Source organism: Lolium perenne, chromosome 6, assembly GCF_019359855.2.
Source record: "Lolium perenne isolate Kyuss_39 chromosome 6, Kyuss_2.0, whole genome shotgun sequence".
Lineage (NCBI taxonomy): Eukaryota > Viridiplantae > Streptophyta > Magnoliopsida > Poales > Poaceae > Lolium > Lolium perenne.
The window spans coordinates 234,170,118-234,184,076 of NC_067249.2; positions in this window are offsets into that span (position 1 = coordinate 234,170,118).

The following is a 13,959-nucleotide window of genomic DNA, read 5'->3' on the forward strand; positions in this document are numbered from 1 at the left end:
CTTCAGAATCTACTACATTTCTTGATTTTAACGTTTTGCCGTACACAACAGTAGATTTCGTGCCTTTCTAAGCAGCATTTTTGATGTGTTACTAGGTTTGTTAGGAGCCTCATGTGCTATTTATAGGTTAACATGCCCTTTGCCTGGTTGACCTGCTTTTCCTTGTGTGTCCTACTGCGGAATCATTTTCGGGTTTGTCATATTCATGGAGGAGGTCAGCCAGCTCATCGTCTTCGTACTCGCCTTCTCATGCCATTAAGGTACCTTATGTTGCTTTTGTCCTCAGTTCTTCCAACGTTATGTGATTTTGCTCCTAGAATAATATGTAGAGAAGAAAGACAGAAAGTATTATAGCAAATGTAAACGTCAACTTTCTTTAAGAGTTTAAGTTACTTTATAGATACTGGAGAACCTAACTTAAAATCTACAGTAAATTCTTCAGGTTTCTAGGGAGAACGCTTACCACACATGAACAAATTAAAAGGGGAGAGGGGTATAAGAATTGTTCATATACTATTGGACTAAACATGTGGGGGACTTTAAAAAATCAGGGTCTACAAACAGAGAAGCAGCATATAGGATCTTATTGCAAGTCTGGTATACCATGAAAGCATGGGAGCTGGGTAATAGCCTTTTTGTCTTCACGGTGTAAAACATATCTGGCCATTTCTTAATACAAAACTAGATCATTTTCTCGAGGTAACTCTATTATTATATATTTATTTTGTATGATGTGTAGCTGATTGTGCGAAAGAACAGGGCTTGTGAATACATTTAAATATTTGATGCATCATCTCATATCAACCATTTGTTGATGGAGAAATGTTGATATAACTGTATATGATGAATAGGAATGAGACATGTCGTATAAGATTATACCCCAGCGATTAACTGATCTGCCATGTTAGTCCACTTATTATGATCTTAAATTTTGAATTTTGACCTGACACCTTCCTAAAATATCTTTGTACAACCTACCGGAGTCCATGTTTTTATTTAATACAATGGGGAGCATAGTTCACTTATTCACGGGGCTTGATCCTTAGAACTTCTGTATTAGTAAGAATGTTTTGTATTATCTTCTTTTATTATTTCTGAGTTCCGATATTAGTTTTTGGCAGACCAAAACAATTCACATACATTGGAAATTTATGAAGATAAGAATGGCAAGTATAAGCTATATGTACAGAACATCCATTTGACAAAATTTCCATGCTTGGCCCTATTAACAGATGGAATGTACAACACCTCAAGTGAGCTTCTTGTCTTCTTAATTAGTCCAGATCCAGGTGTGAATCGTTGCTAAGTACCCTGATTTAAATGTGTGCCTCCATTTCACTCTACTTTGCCCAGTACCTTGACTTTGTTTGAAAACATGTGGGCAATTTCTATTATTCATGAAGTTTTTGTCTAACTCTCGACTTTATGTTTTACCGCATCTTTCTAGGTGTGGTTCTGCTATCAGAAAAACCGTACAGGCCGGTTATTTGGTATGTTCAAGTGTTGCCCATGGTTCAGGTAAAACACTATTTCTCCATCTTTGTGTCTTCTGCCCTTGTTTCTGGTAAGGGTGCATCAGTGTGCAATAGATTAGTTCAGAGCGTGTGGCACCATATTTGTTTCGGTTGTATTCATGATTGATCAGTGGTTGGTTCATTGCTACATGTTCGAATTTTATGCTAAAATATTAAAGCATGGGTCTTCTTATATGATATTTTTACCAGTAACTTTACCTTGCTTCAGTTATTTGCAATATGTATCTTATTTTGATGTACATTCTTAAATGGAAAATCACATGATTACAAATCTTTCATTCTCTAGTTCAGGAAGAGGGTCTGATCAAAGGTCTGGAGCAGCTCAAATCCTATATTATTTCTTATTACAAAGGTCTGTTTGGCGATCCTAAGGAATCGGATGTGTCCATGGATGAATCTAGGACAGAGGATATTCCTCAAGTGACCCCAGAAGAAAATGCTATTCTAGTGGCCTCTTATTATGAGGAAGTTTAGGGGGTTCTTAATTCTAGCATGAACCTCCTCGTTGAGCAGCCGCCTGAGCACGCGCGGTAAGGCACCACCCTGTTGTGCCAGCAGCCAACTCCGGCGTGTCAGCTTAGTTATCCTCATCAAGCCACAACCTTGATGTCTAGCTTCCCAACTGGTAGACGGTTCCCTTTCCCCCGGATAAATGAAGAAGAGAGAAGTCAGTTGATTCTTCCGAAGAACCGGAAGCGAATCGCAACGACCCGAAGGGATCTGCAAGAGGAATTGAAGCGAGGGGTCTATCTCATCGTGTAGTGAAGAGGACAGCTTGAACGGAGGGTAGGCTCGGGAGCGGAAGAGTTATTAACGGAGAGAGGCAAACCTTTTAGGTTATTTTGTTTTCCATTTCCTTTTCTTCAGCTGCTCTAGTTCGAGGAGGTAGTTAGTAGTTTCTGTTCTGCTTTCGGAAGCAAGTCGGAAGGGGAGCCAGCTTTAGTATTTCCTTGTTAGAGCCCCTTGATAGGGGTTGGGGTAGATCAAGCCCTATGATTTAGGGGAGTATATTATCATTCGGAGCCCCTTGATAGGGGTTGGGGTAGATAAGCCTTCGTCTAAGAAAGCGGTCTTTCTGATGGAACACAATAAGGCAGCATGACCGGATGGTTTCTCGACTGGGATATAGTAAAGGTTTACTTATTGGAGTTGTTTGCTAAGATCCATGCGGGACAGCTGGGTCTATTCCGTATCAACTTCGGTGAAATCATTATTTTACCAAAAGTTATCGATGAAGAACGGATTTAGCAATACAGACTCGTATGTCTACTAAATGTTTTTTTTAAATTTTCACAAAAGTAGCTACTATTAGACTTAATTCAGTGGCAGATCATGTGGTGCGCCCTTCTAAGACGGCTTTCATGCAAGGTAGATACATCCTAGATGGGGTTGTCACTTTGCATGAAACAATCCATGAGATGCATCGTAAAAAGTTGAATGGGGTCATACTCAAAATCGATTTTGAAAAAGCCTATGATAAAGTTAAATCGTCTTTTCTTCAACAAACGCTCTAGATGAAAGAATTTTCTGATGAGTGGCGCGCTTTAATTAATAACTCCGTTCTCGGTGGTAGTGTTGCCATAAAAGTCAATGTGACATTGGTAAATATACTTCCAAATGAAAACGAGGTTGAGGCAAGGTGATCCTCTTTTCCCAATGCTTTTCAACATTGTGACGGATATGCTTGCAATTATAATTGAGTGCACTAAGTTTGATAGCCAAATTGAAGGTGTGGTTCTCCACATGGTTGATGGCAGCTTATCTATCCTTTTTGTTTTGGCAATGCCATGGACGACGCCAAACTTTACGCCGAGTTATTCAGATGTGGGATTGGTTTTTTCCCAATTAGCTACTTGGTATTTCGATACATCGTCGGAGACTAACGCTGGCTAAATGGAAAATAGTTGAAGAACGGCTTCAGAAGCGTCTTAGTAGTTGGAAAGGAAAACTGCTATCCCTTGGGGGAAGATTAGTTCACATAAATTCAGTACTCACTAATATGGTACTGTATATGATTTCGTTCTTTGAGTTACCAAAAGGAGACTTGCACAGATTAGATTACTTTCGATCAAGATTCTTTTGGCAAGTGGATAATGAGAACAAAAAAGTACCGGTTGACAAAATGGAGTGTTGTATTTCATCCAAAAGATCAAGGTGGACTTGGTGTTCATGATCTGGAAGTTAAAAACAGGGACTTGCTAGGAAAATGGATGGCCAAGTTGTTAACGGAGGATTGTGTATGGAAACAACTTGTGCGGAACAAGTATGTAGGCTCAAAGGCGATTTCCCAGTTCATTTGGAAACCGGGTGACTCGCACTTCTGGGCTGGCATTACGGCAACAAAAAAGCACATTTTCCCATTTGGTTCCTTCTCCATTAGGAATGGGGTGGAGATATGGTTTTGGGAGGATCGATGGTTGGAAACAACCACTATTCATGAACATTATCCAGCCTTGTATAATATTGTCCGTTATAAGGAGGACATCTTACAAAAGTTAATGGAATCTCATCCCCCCTCGGTAACGTTCAGACGCGACCTTATTGGCCCCCGACTAAACTCTTGGAATGAACTGCTTCAGTGGCTAGATTCAATACAGTTGGCTCTAGGGACCAATGAATTCCGGTGGAGTCTTACCAACAATGGTGTACGCTCGGTAGGTTCTATGTACAAAGCCCTTTGCATTCCTACTCAAACGGTAGTAAATAAAAAAATCCATCTGGAAGATGACGATACCGCTGAAAAAAAAGGTCTTTGCATGGTATCTTCGTCGAGGTGTGATTCTTACTAAAGATAACCTTGCAAAACGCAACTGGCAGGGTTGTAAGAAATGTGTATTCTGTCACGAAGAAGAGACAAGAAAACATTTTTCTTTAATTGTCGGGTTGCTAATATGGTCTATCATTCAGATAGGATCTATCATGTATCCACCCCGTAGTATTGCTAACATTTTTGGAAATTGGCTAAATGGGGTGGAGTCCAGTTATACAATGATTATCCGAGTGGGACCGATTGCAGTTGTATGGTTGCTTTGGGTATGTAGAAATGACAAGATTTTTAATGACAAAAATTGTTCTATTATGCAGGTTATTTATAGGTTTACAACTATGCTCCGTTCATGGTCGCCGCTTCAACGCTTAGAGGATCGAGACCTATTTATGGAGGTGTCTACACGATTAGAGAATAGGGCCAAGGATTTTATTTCCCAACATGGGTGGCTGCATAGCCGTAGGATAGAAGCCAATGAAGCTGTGGACTAGTTGGCTTTTTCTCCTTTTGTTCTTTGCGTAGTACTTTTAGTTGGATACTTGATTCTTAAACGGCTATGTGCATCTTAACTATGCAGAGGCTCGGTGTAATGCTTGAAACTTCGAGTAATAAAGCGTCCTTTTATCGAAAAAATGCACAAGATAGCATCACCAATGTGTTTCCTCTTTTGTGGCACATCAGGAGATTCTTCAACAACCGGAGTGTTTTGTTCTTTAGCAGATTCACCTCCTATCCTAGCACCTTCACCATCTTTTGAATATATAGCCTCAATTTCACTGCAGTTATGCGCTACCTTGGTCCTATAGGCACGTGCATCTTTGTTAACCTGTACAATACACACAAATTAGATGATAGTGAAGTTGCAAAACTATACCAGAAACAAATTTTAGAGTTAATTAAAATACCTCCACATAACAAGTCCACACTTTATCGCTATCAATTGACCCCTTGTTGGTTTCCCAATCCCAGGCAAAGCCACTCTGAGCAAGCATCATGCTTAGTTTTCCACACCCAAACACAGTATTAGGTTCTTGTTATTTGATGTACAAGTTTTACAAACTTTGAGTGTTTTGTTTTGTGTCAGGTATAAGACAACCACTACTAGCTTCTTCGAGAAAATTGCAAAAAACCACTTCAGGCATGTGTAACAAAAAACCACCACTTTACGTTCAGAGTTTCAAAAAATCACCACCCTAGCTAGAGGTTACACATAACAGATAGCACTAATTCGTGTCTAACAGCGGTTTAATGGCAAAACTGACATCTGGGTCCCGCTGTCAGGATGACGGGCCATGTGCACTTTGCAAAAAAGCCCTTCGTACGTTGTAAATTTTAATTTTGTGGGCCACTTTTTCTTACTTTTCTTCTCACTTCCTTTTCTTATTTTTTTCTTAACCCACTCCATTTTTGATGCCACCCCTCCTGGCACGGATGGGCTATTCCCCATCAGGCCACGACCCCTGGCCGCGCGCTACCGCCTACCTGCATTCGCGTGGGCCGTCTGCCGTTGGATGTCAGTTCCGCCTCGTTCCGCCTAGCCGGACTCAACTCGGCAGCCGCCCCTGCTAGGTTAGGACTCGCCCACCAGCTCGGCCGCCCCTCGCCACCACCGCCATTCCTAGTCGGAGGGGAAGAGCATGTTGCGCTCGTAGGTGTCAGAGGATACCGAGATGGGGAGTGGAGGGTATGGGCAGGGAGGCCGCGTGCTGGAGCGGGTCGGTGGCCGCGTCCATGGAGAACGGCCATAGTTCGCCAGCGCTGCCCCATCCCACTCCTGACTGCTAGGCCCTGCTTGTGCACCATCCGTAGCTCGCCGCCATGGCCGGAGGGAGTACCCGCGCTCGACTACACCCGCCCCTGGCCCGAGCTCGCCCAGAAGCGCCATGGCCAGAGAGAACAACCTGCACCCGCACTCACCTGCTGTCGAGGGTACTCCTCGGCAATGCCTTTCGATTGGGGCTTAGGGTTGATGGAATCCTGTAGGCTGACACGAGACATCGGTTCACAGACAAGCGGGGAGAGCGATTTACCCAGGTTCGGGGCCCTCGATGAGGTAAAACCCTTACGTCCTGTCGGTCTGATCTTGATTATGAAGATATTGGGTTACAATGGGGTACCGAAGGGTTCGGCTGAGAACTCGTCGAGAGGCTAAGTGCTGCGGCGACCTAGCTTCTAGACTTTTGGTGGCTAAGATTGCTATGATTGATCGTGTCCCTCGGCAGCCCCTCTCCTGGCCTTTATATAGGAGGCCAGGTCTCAAGAGTTCTAACCGAGTACGACTAGATTTACAGTAGTTCTAAATCTAAACTTTCCTTGTTCGGCTTCTTCCTTGTCTTGCCCGCCAAGGAATCTTCTGGTGCGCCATTGCTGCTTGTGACGGTAAAGCACATGTCCGTTGGGGACCCCAAGAGGAAGGTATGATGCGTACAGAGGCAAGTTTTTCCCTCAGTAAGAAACCAAGGTTATCAAACCAGTAGGAGCCAAGAAGCACGTTGAAGGTTGATGGCAGCGGAGTGTAGTGCGGCGCAACACCAGGGATTCTGGCGCCAACGTAGAACCTACACAACACAACCAAAGTACTTTGCCCAACTTAACAGTGAGGTTGTCAATCTCACCGGCTTGCTGTAACAAAGGATTAGATGTATAGTGTGGATGATGATGTTTGCAGAGAAAAGTAGAACAAGTATTGCAGTAGATTGTATTCGATGTAAAGAATGGACCGGGGTCCACAGTTCACTAGTGGTGTCTCTCCCATAAGAAATAGCATGTTGGGTGAAAAAATTACAGTTGGGCAATTGACAAATAAAGATGGCATTACAATGCACATACATGTCATGATGAGTAGTGTGAGATTTAATTGGGCATTATGACAAAGTACATAGACCGCTACCAGCATGCATCTATGCCTAAAAAGTCCACCTTCAGGTTATCATCCGAACCCCTTCCAGTATTAAGTTGCAAACAATAGACAATTGCATTAAGTATGGTGCGTAATGTAATCAACAAATACATCCTTAGATATAGCATTGTTGTTTTATCCCTAGTGGCAACAGCACATCCACAACCTTAGAACTTTCTGTCACTGTCCCAGATTTAATGGAGGCATGAACCCACTATCGAGGATATGCCATGTGGTGGGCCTTGGAGAAACACAAAGTCCCAATAAAGTACATTACCCTCATCAAGGATATGTATGATAATGTTGTGACAAGTGTTCGAACAAACGATGGTGACACTGATGACTTTCCAATTAGAATAGGGCTACACCAAGGGTCAGCTTTGAGCCCTTATCTTTTTGATTTGGTGATGGATGAGGTCACAAGGGATATACAAGGAGATATCCCATGGTGTATGCTCTTTGCGGATGATGTGGTGCTAGTCGATGATAGCCGAACGGGGGTTAATAGAAAGTTAGAGTTGTGGAGGCGAACTCTTGAATCGAAAGGTTTTAGGCTTAGTAGAACTAAAACTGAATACATGAGGTGCAGTTTCAGTTCTACTAGGCACTAGGAGGGAGAGGTTAGCCTTGATGGGCAGGTGGTACCAGAGAGAGACACTTTTCGATATTTAGGGTCCATGTTGCAGAAGGATGGCGATATCGATGAAGATGTGGGCCACCGAATCAAGGCTGGTTGGATGAAGTGGCGCCAAGCTTACGCGTACTGTGACAATAGATTGCCAAAAAAGCTAAAAGGCAGGGTTTATAGGACAGCTATCCGACCTGCGATGTTGTATGGCGCTGAGTGTTGGCCAACGAAGAGACGACATATCCAACAGTTAAGTGTAGCAGAGATGCGCATGTTGAGATGGATATGTGGCCACACAAGAAAGGATCGGGTACGGAACGACGATATACGGGAGAGAGTTGGGGTAGCACCGATTGAAGAGAAGCTGGTCCAACATCGTCTCAGATGGTTTGGACATATCCAACGGAGGCCTCCGGAAGCGCCAGTGCATAGCGGACGGATAAAGCGTGCTGAGAATGTTAAGAGGGGTCGTGGTAGACCAAACTTGACATGGGAGGAGTCCGTTAAGAGAGACCTGAAGGTTTGGAATATCGACAAAGATTTAGCCATGGATAGGAGTGCGTGGAAGTTAGCTATCCACGTTCTGGAACCATGACTTGGCTTCGAGATCTTATGGGTTTCAACTCTAGCCTACCCCAACTTGTTTGGGACTGAAAGGCTTGGTTGTTGTATGAACCCACTATCGAGCATAAATACTCCCTCTTGGAGTTACAAGTAACGACTTGGCCGGAGCCTCTACTAATAACGGAGAGCATGCAAGATCATAAACAACACATAGATGATAGATTGATAATCAACATAACATAGCATTCAATATTCATCGGATCCCAACAAACGCAACATGTAGCATTACAAATAGATGATCTTGATCATGTTAGGCAGCTCACAAGATCCACCAATGATAGCACAATTAGGAGAAGACGACCATCTAGCTACTGCTATGGACCCATAGTCCAGGGGTGAACTACTCACACATCACTCCGGAGGCGACCATGGCGGTGAAGAGTCCTCCGGGAGATGATTCCCCTCTCCAGCAGGGTGCCGGAGGCGATCTCCTAAATCCCCCGAGATGGGATTGGCGGCGGCGGCGTCTCTGGAAGGTTTTCCGTATCGTGGCTCTCAGTACTTTGGTATTCGCGACGAAGACTTTAAGTAGGCGGAAGGGCGGAGTCGGAGGGCTGACGAGGGACCCACACGCTAGTGCCACGCGGGCCCCCCTGGGCCGCGCCGCCCTAGTGTGGCGGCGCCTCGTCGCCCCACTTCGTTTCCCTTTCGGTGTTCTGGAAGCTTCGTGGAAAAATAAGCCCCTAGGCGTTGATTTCGTCCAATTCCAAGAATATTTCCTTACTAGGATTTCTGAAACCAAAAATAGCAGAAAACAGCAACTGGCTCTTCGGCATCTTGTTAATAGGTTAGTGCCGAAAAATGCATAAATATGACATAAAGTATGTATAAAACATGTAGGTATTGTCATAAAACAAGCATGGAACATAAGAAATTATCGATACATTGGAGACGTATCAGCATCCCCAAGCTTAGTTCCTACTCGTCCCGAGTAGGTAAACGATAACAAAGATAATTTCTGAAGTGACATGCCATCATAATCTTGATCAATACTATTGTAAGCACATGTAATGAATGCAGCGATTCGAAGCAATGGTAAAGACAATGGTTAAACAATTGAATCATATAGCAAAGACTTTTCATGAATAGTACTTTCAAGACAAGCATCAATAAGTCTTGCATAAGAGTTAACTCATAAAGCAATAAATTCATAGTAAAGGCATTGAAGCAACACAAAGGAAGATTAAGTTTCAGCGGTTGCTTTCAACTTGTAACATGTATATCTCATGGATAGTTGTCAATACAGAGTAATATGTATGCAAGTATGTAGGAATCAATGCACAGTTAACACAAGTGTTTGCTTCTAAGATGGAACAAGTAGGTAAACTGACTCAACATAAAAGTAGAAGAATGGCCCTTCGCAGAGGGAAGCATTGATTGCTATATTTGTGCTAGAGCTTTCATTTTGAAAACATAGAGAGAGCATAAAATTAAAGTTTTGAGAGGTGTTTGTTGTTGTCAACGAATGGTAATGGGCACTCTAACCCCCTTGCCAGACAAACCTTCGAAGAGCGGCTCCCATGAAACATTTTTATTTTGGGGTGACACTCCTTCCAACCTTGCTTTCACAAACCATGGCTAACCGAATCCTCGGGTGCCTGCCAACAATCTCATACCATGAAGGAGTGCCTTTTTATTTTAGTTTTATTTAGATGACACTCCTCCCCACCTTTGCTTTCTCAAGCCATGGCTAACCGAATCCTCGGGTGCCGTCCAACAATCACATACCATGGAGGAGTGTCTATTTTTGTAAAATTATGAAGGTTAATTAATTTGGGACTGGGAATCCCATTGCCAGCTCTTTTTGCAAAATTATTGGAAAAGCGGATGAAGCCACTAGTCCATTGGTGAAAGTTGCCCAACAAGATTGAAAGATAAACACCACATACTTCCTCATGAGCTATAAAACATTGACACAAATAAGAGGTAATAACTTTTGAAGTGTTTAAAGATAGCACTCAATCAATTTACTTTGGAATGGCAGAGAAATACCATGTAGTAGGTAGGTCTGGTGGACACAAATGGCATAGTTTTTGGCTCAAGGATTTGGATGCACGAGAAGTAATCCCTCTCAATACAAGGCTTAGGCTAGCAAGGTTATTTGAAGCAAACACAAGTATGAACCGGTACAGAAAAACTCACATAAAAACATATTGCAAGCATTATAAGACTCTACACTGTCTTCCTTGTTGCTCAAACCCTTACTAGAAAATATCTAGACCTTAGAGAGAACAATCATGCAAACCAAATTTTAGCAAGCTCTATGTATTTCTTCACTAATAGGTGCAAAGTATATGATGCAAGAGCTTAAACATGATCCTTATGAGCACAACAATTGCCAAGTATCAAATTATTCAAGACATTCTACCAATTACTACATGTAGCATTTCCCGTTTCCAACCATATAACAATTAACGAAGCAGTTTCAACCTTCGCCATGAACATTATGAGTAAAGCTAAGGACATATTTGTCCATATGCAATAGCGGAGCGTGTCTCTCTCCCACACAATGAATGCTAGGATCCAACTTTATTCAAACAAAACAAAAACAAAAACAAAAACATACAGACGCTCCAAGCAAAGCACATAAGTTGTGACGGAATAAAAATATAGTTTCACTAGAGAAACCTGATAATGTTGTCGATGAAGAAGGGGATGCCTTGGGCATCCCCGAGCTTAGATGCTTGAGTCTTCTTGAAATATGCAGGGATGAACCACCGGGGGCATCCCCAAGCTTAGAGCTTTCACTCTTCTTGATCATATTATATCATCCTCCTCTCTTGATCCTTGAAAACTTCCTCCACACCAAACTCAAAACAACTCATTAGAGGGTTAGTGCATAATCAAAATTCACATGTTCAGAGGTGACATAATCATTCTTAACACTTCTGGACATTGCACAAAGCTACTGAAAGTTAATGGAATAAAGAAATCCATCAAGCATAGCAAAACAGGCAATGCGAAATAAAAGGCAGAATCTGTCAAAACAGAACAGTCCGTAAAGACAAATTTTTTAGGTGCACCAGACTTGCTCAAATGAAAATGCTCAAATTGAATGAAAGTTGCGTACATATCTGAGGATTACTCACACAAATTGGAAGATTTTTCTGAGTTACCTACAGAGACTACTGCTCAAATTCGTGACAGCAAGAAATCTGTTTCTACGTAGCAATCCAAATCTAGTATGAATCTTACTATCAAAGACTTTACTTGGCACAACAATGCAACAAAATTAAGATAAGGGGAGGTTGCTACAGTAGTAAAAACTTCCAAGACTCAAATATAAAACAAAAGTGCAGAAGTAAAATCATGGGTTGTCTCCCATAAGTGCTTTTTTTTAACGCCTTTCAGCTAGACGCAGAAAGTGTGTATCAAGTGTTGTCAAGAGATGATGCATCAACAACGGGGTTTGGAGTTTTCTCAACTATGCATTGTATCTTATCTATGTAAGTTTCAGAGGCTCCCTTTTCATTAGTCTTAGGCTTGCTATTCTCATCAAACAAATTTTCGGGAACAAGCCAAGCATAGTTATTTTCTAGTGCCTCGCACATCCCTAAGAGCTTGCAAGGTATTGATGTTTTAATATCCCCCTCATAATTAACTTGATTAGTGTACTTTTGTCTATCTTTTTCTATCTTTTCAAGGATACTAGCAAAGTTGGTATAAGAGCCAAGCATATTATATTTAGTAAAAACTTTTCTAGCTTCTCTTGTTATACCCCCAAATTCTTTAAGAAGGGTTTCTAATACAAAATCTTTCTTTTCTCCTTCTTCCATATCACTGAGTGTAAGAAACATATGTTGAATCACGGGATTGAGATTAACAAATCTAGCTTCTAACGCGTGTACTAAAGAAGCAACAGCAATTTCATAAGTAGGAGCAAGTTCTACCAAGTGTCTATCTTCAAAATCTTCAACCGTACTAATATGAGTGAAAAAATCTTCTATATTATCTTTCCCAAGGATAGACCCTCGGCCTAACGGTACATCTTTAAGAATAAACTTAGGAGGAAACATGATGAAATAAGTAAAGTAAATGCAAGTAACTAATTTTTTTGTGTTTTTAATATGGAGAACGCAAACAAGATAGCAAATAAAGTAAAGCTAGCAACTAATTTTTTTGTATTTTGATATAATGCGGCATACAAAGAAGTAAATAAAATAAAGCAAGACAAAAACAAAGTAAAGAGATTGGAAGTGCAGACTCCCCTTGCAGCGTGTCTTGATCTCCCCGGCAACGGTACTAGAAAAAGCTTTGCTGCTTGTGACGGTAAAGCACACGTCCGTTGGGAACCCCAAGAGGAAGGTATGATGCGTACAGCGGCAAGTTTTTCCCTCAGTAAGAAACCAAGGTTATCGAACCAGTAGGAGCCAAGAAGCACGTTGAAGGTTGATGGCGGCGGAGTGTAGTGCGGCGCAACACCAGGGATTCCGGCGCCAACGTGGAACATGCACAACACAACCAAAGTACTTTGCCCCAACTTAACAGTGAGGTTGTCAATCTCACCGGCTTGCTGTAACAAAGGATTAGATGTATAGTGTGGATGATGATGTTTGCAGAGAACAGTAGAACAAGTATTGCAGTAGATTGTATTCGATGTAAAGAATGGACCGGGGTCCACAGTTCACTAGTGGTGTCTCTCCCATAAGAAATAGCATGTTGGGTGAACAAATTACAGTTGGGCAATTGACAAATAAAGATGGCATGACAATGCACATACATGTTATGATGAGTAGTATGAGATTTAATTGGGCATTACGACAAAGTACATAGACCGCTATCCAGCATGCATCTATGCCTAAAAAGTCCACCTTCAGGTTATCATCCGAACCCCTTTCAGTATTAAGTTGCAAACAACAGACAATTGCATTAAGTATGGTGCGTAATGTAATCAACAAATACATCCTTAGACATAGCATTGATGTTTTATCCCTAGTGGCAATAGCACATCCACAACCTTAGAACTTTCTGTCACTGTCCCAGATTTAATGGAGGCATGAACCCACTATCGAGCATAAATACTCCCTCTTGGAGTTACAAGTAACGACTTAGCCAGAGCCTCTACTAATAACGGAGAGCATGCAAGATCATAAACAACACATAGATGATAGATTGATAATCAACATAACATAGCATTCAATATTCATCGGATCCCAACAAACGCAACATGTAGCATTACAAATAGATGATCTTAATCATGTTAGGCAGCTCACAAGATCCAACAATGATAGCACAATTAGGAGAAGACGACCATCTAGCTACTGCTATGGACCCATAGTCCAGGGGTGAACTACTCACACATCACTCCGGAGGCGACCATGGCGGTGAAGAGTCCTCCGGGAGATGATTCCCCTCTCCGGCAGGGTGCCGGAGGCGATCTCCTGAATCCCCCGAGATGGGATTGGCGGCGGCGGCGTCTCTGGAAGGTTTTCCGTATCGTGGCTCTCGGTACCGGGGTATTCGCGATGAAGACTTTAAGTAGGCGGAAGGGCGGAGTCGGAGGGCT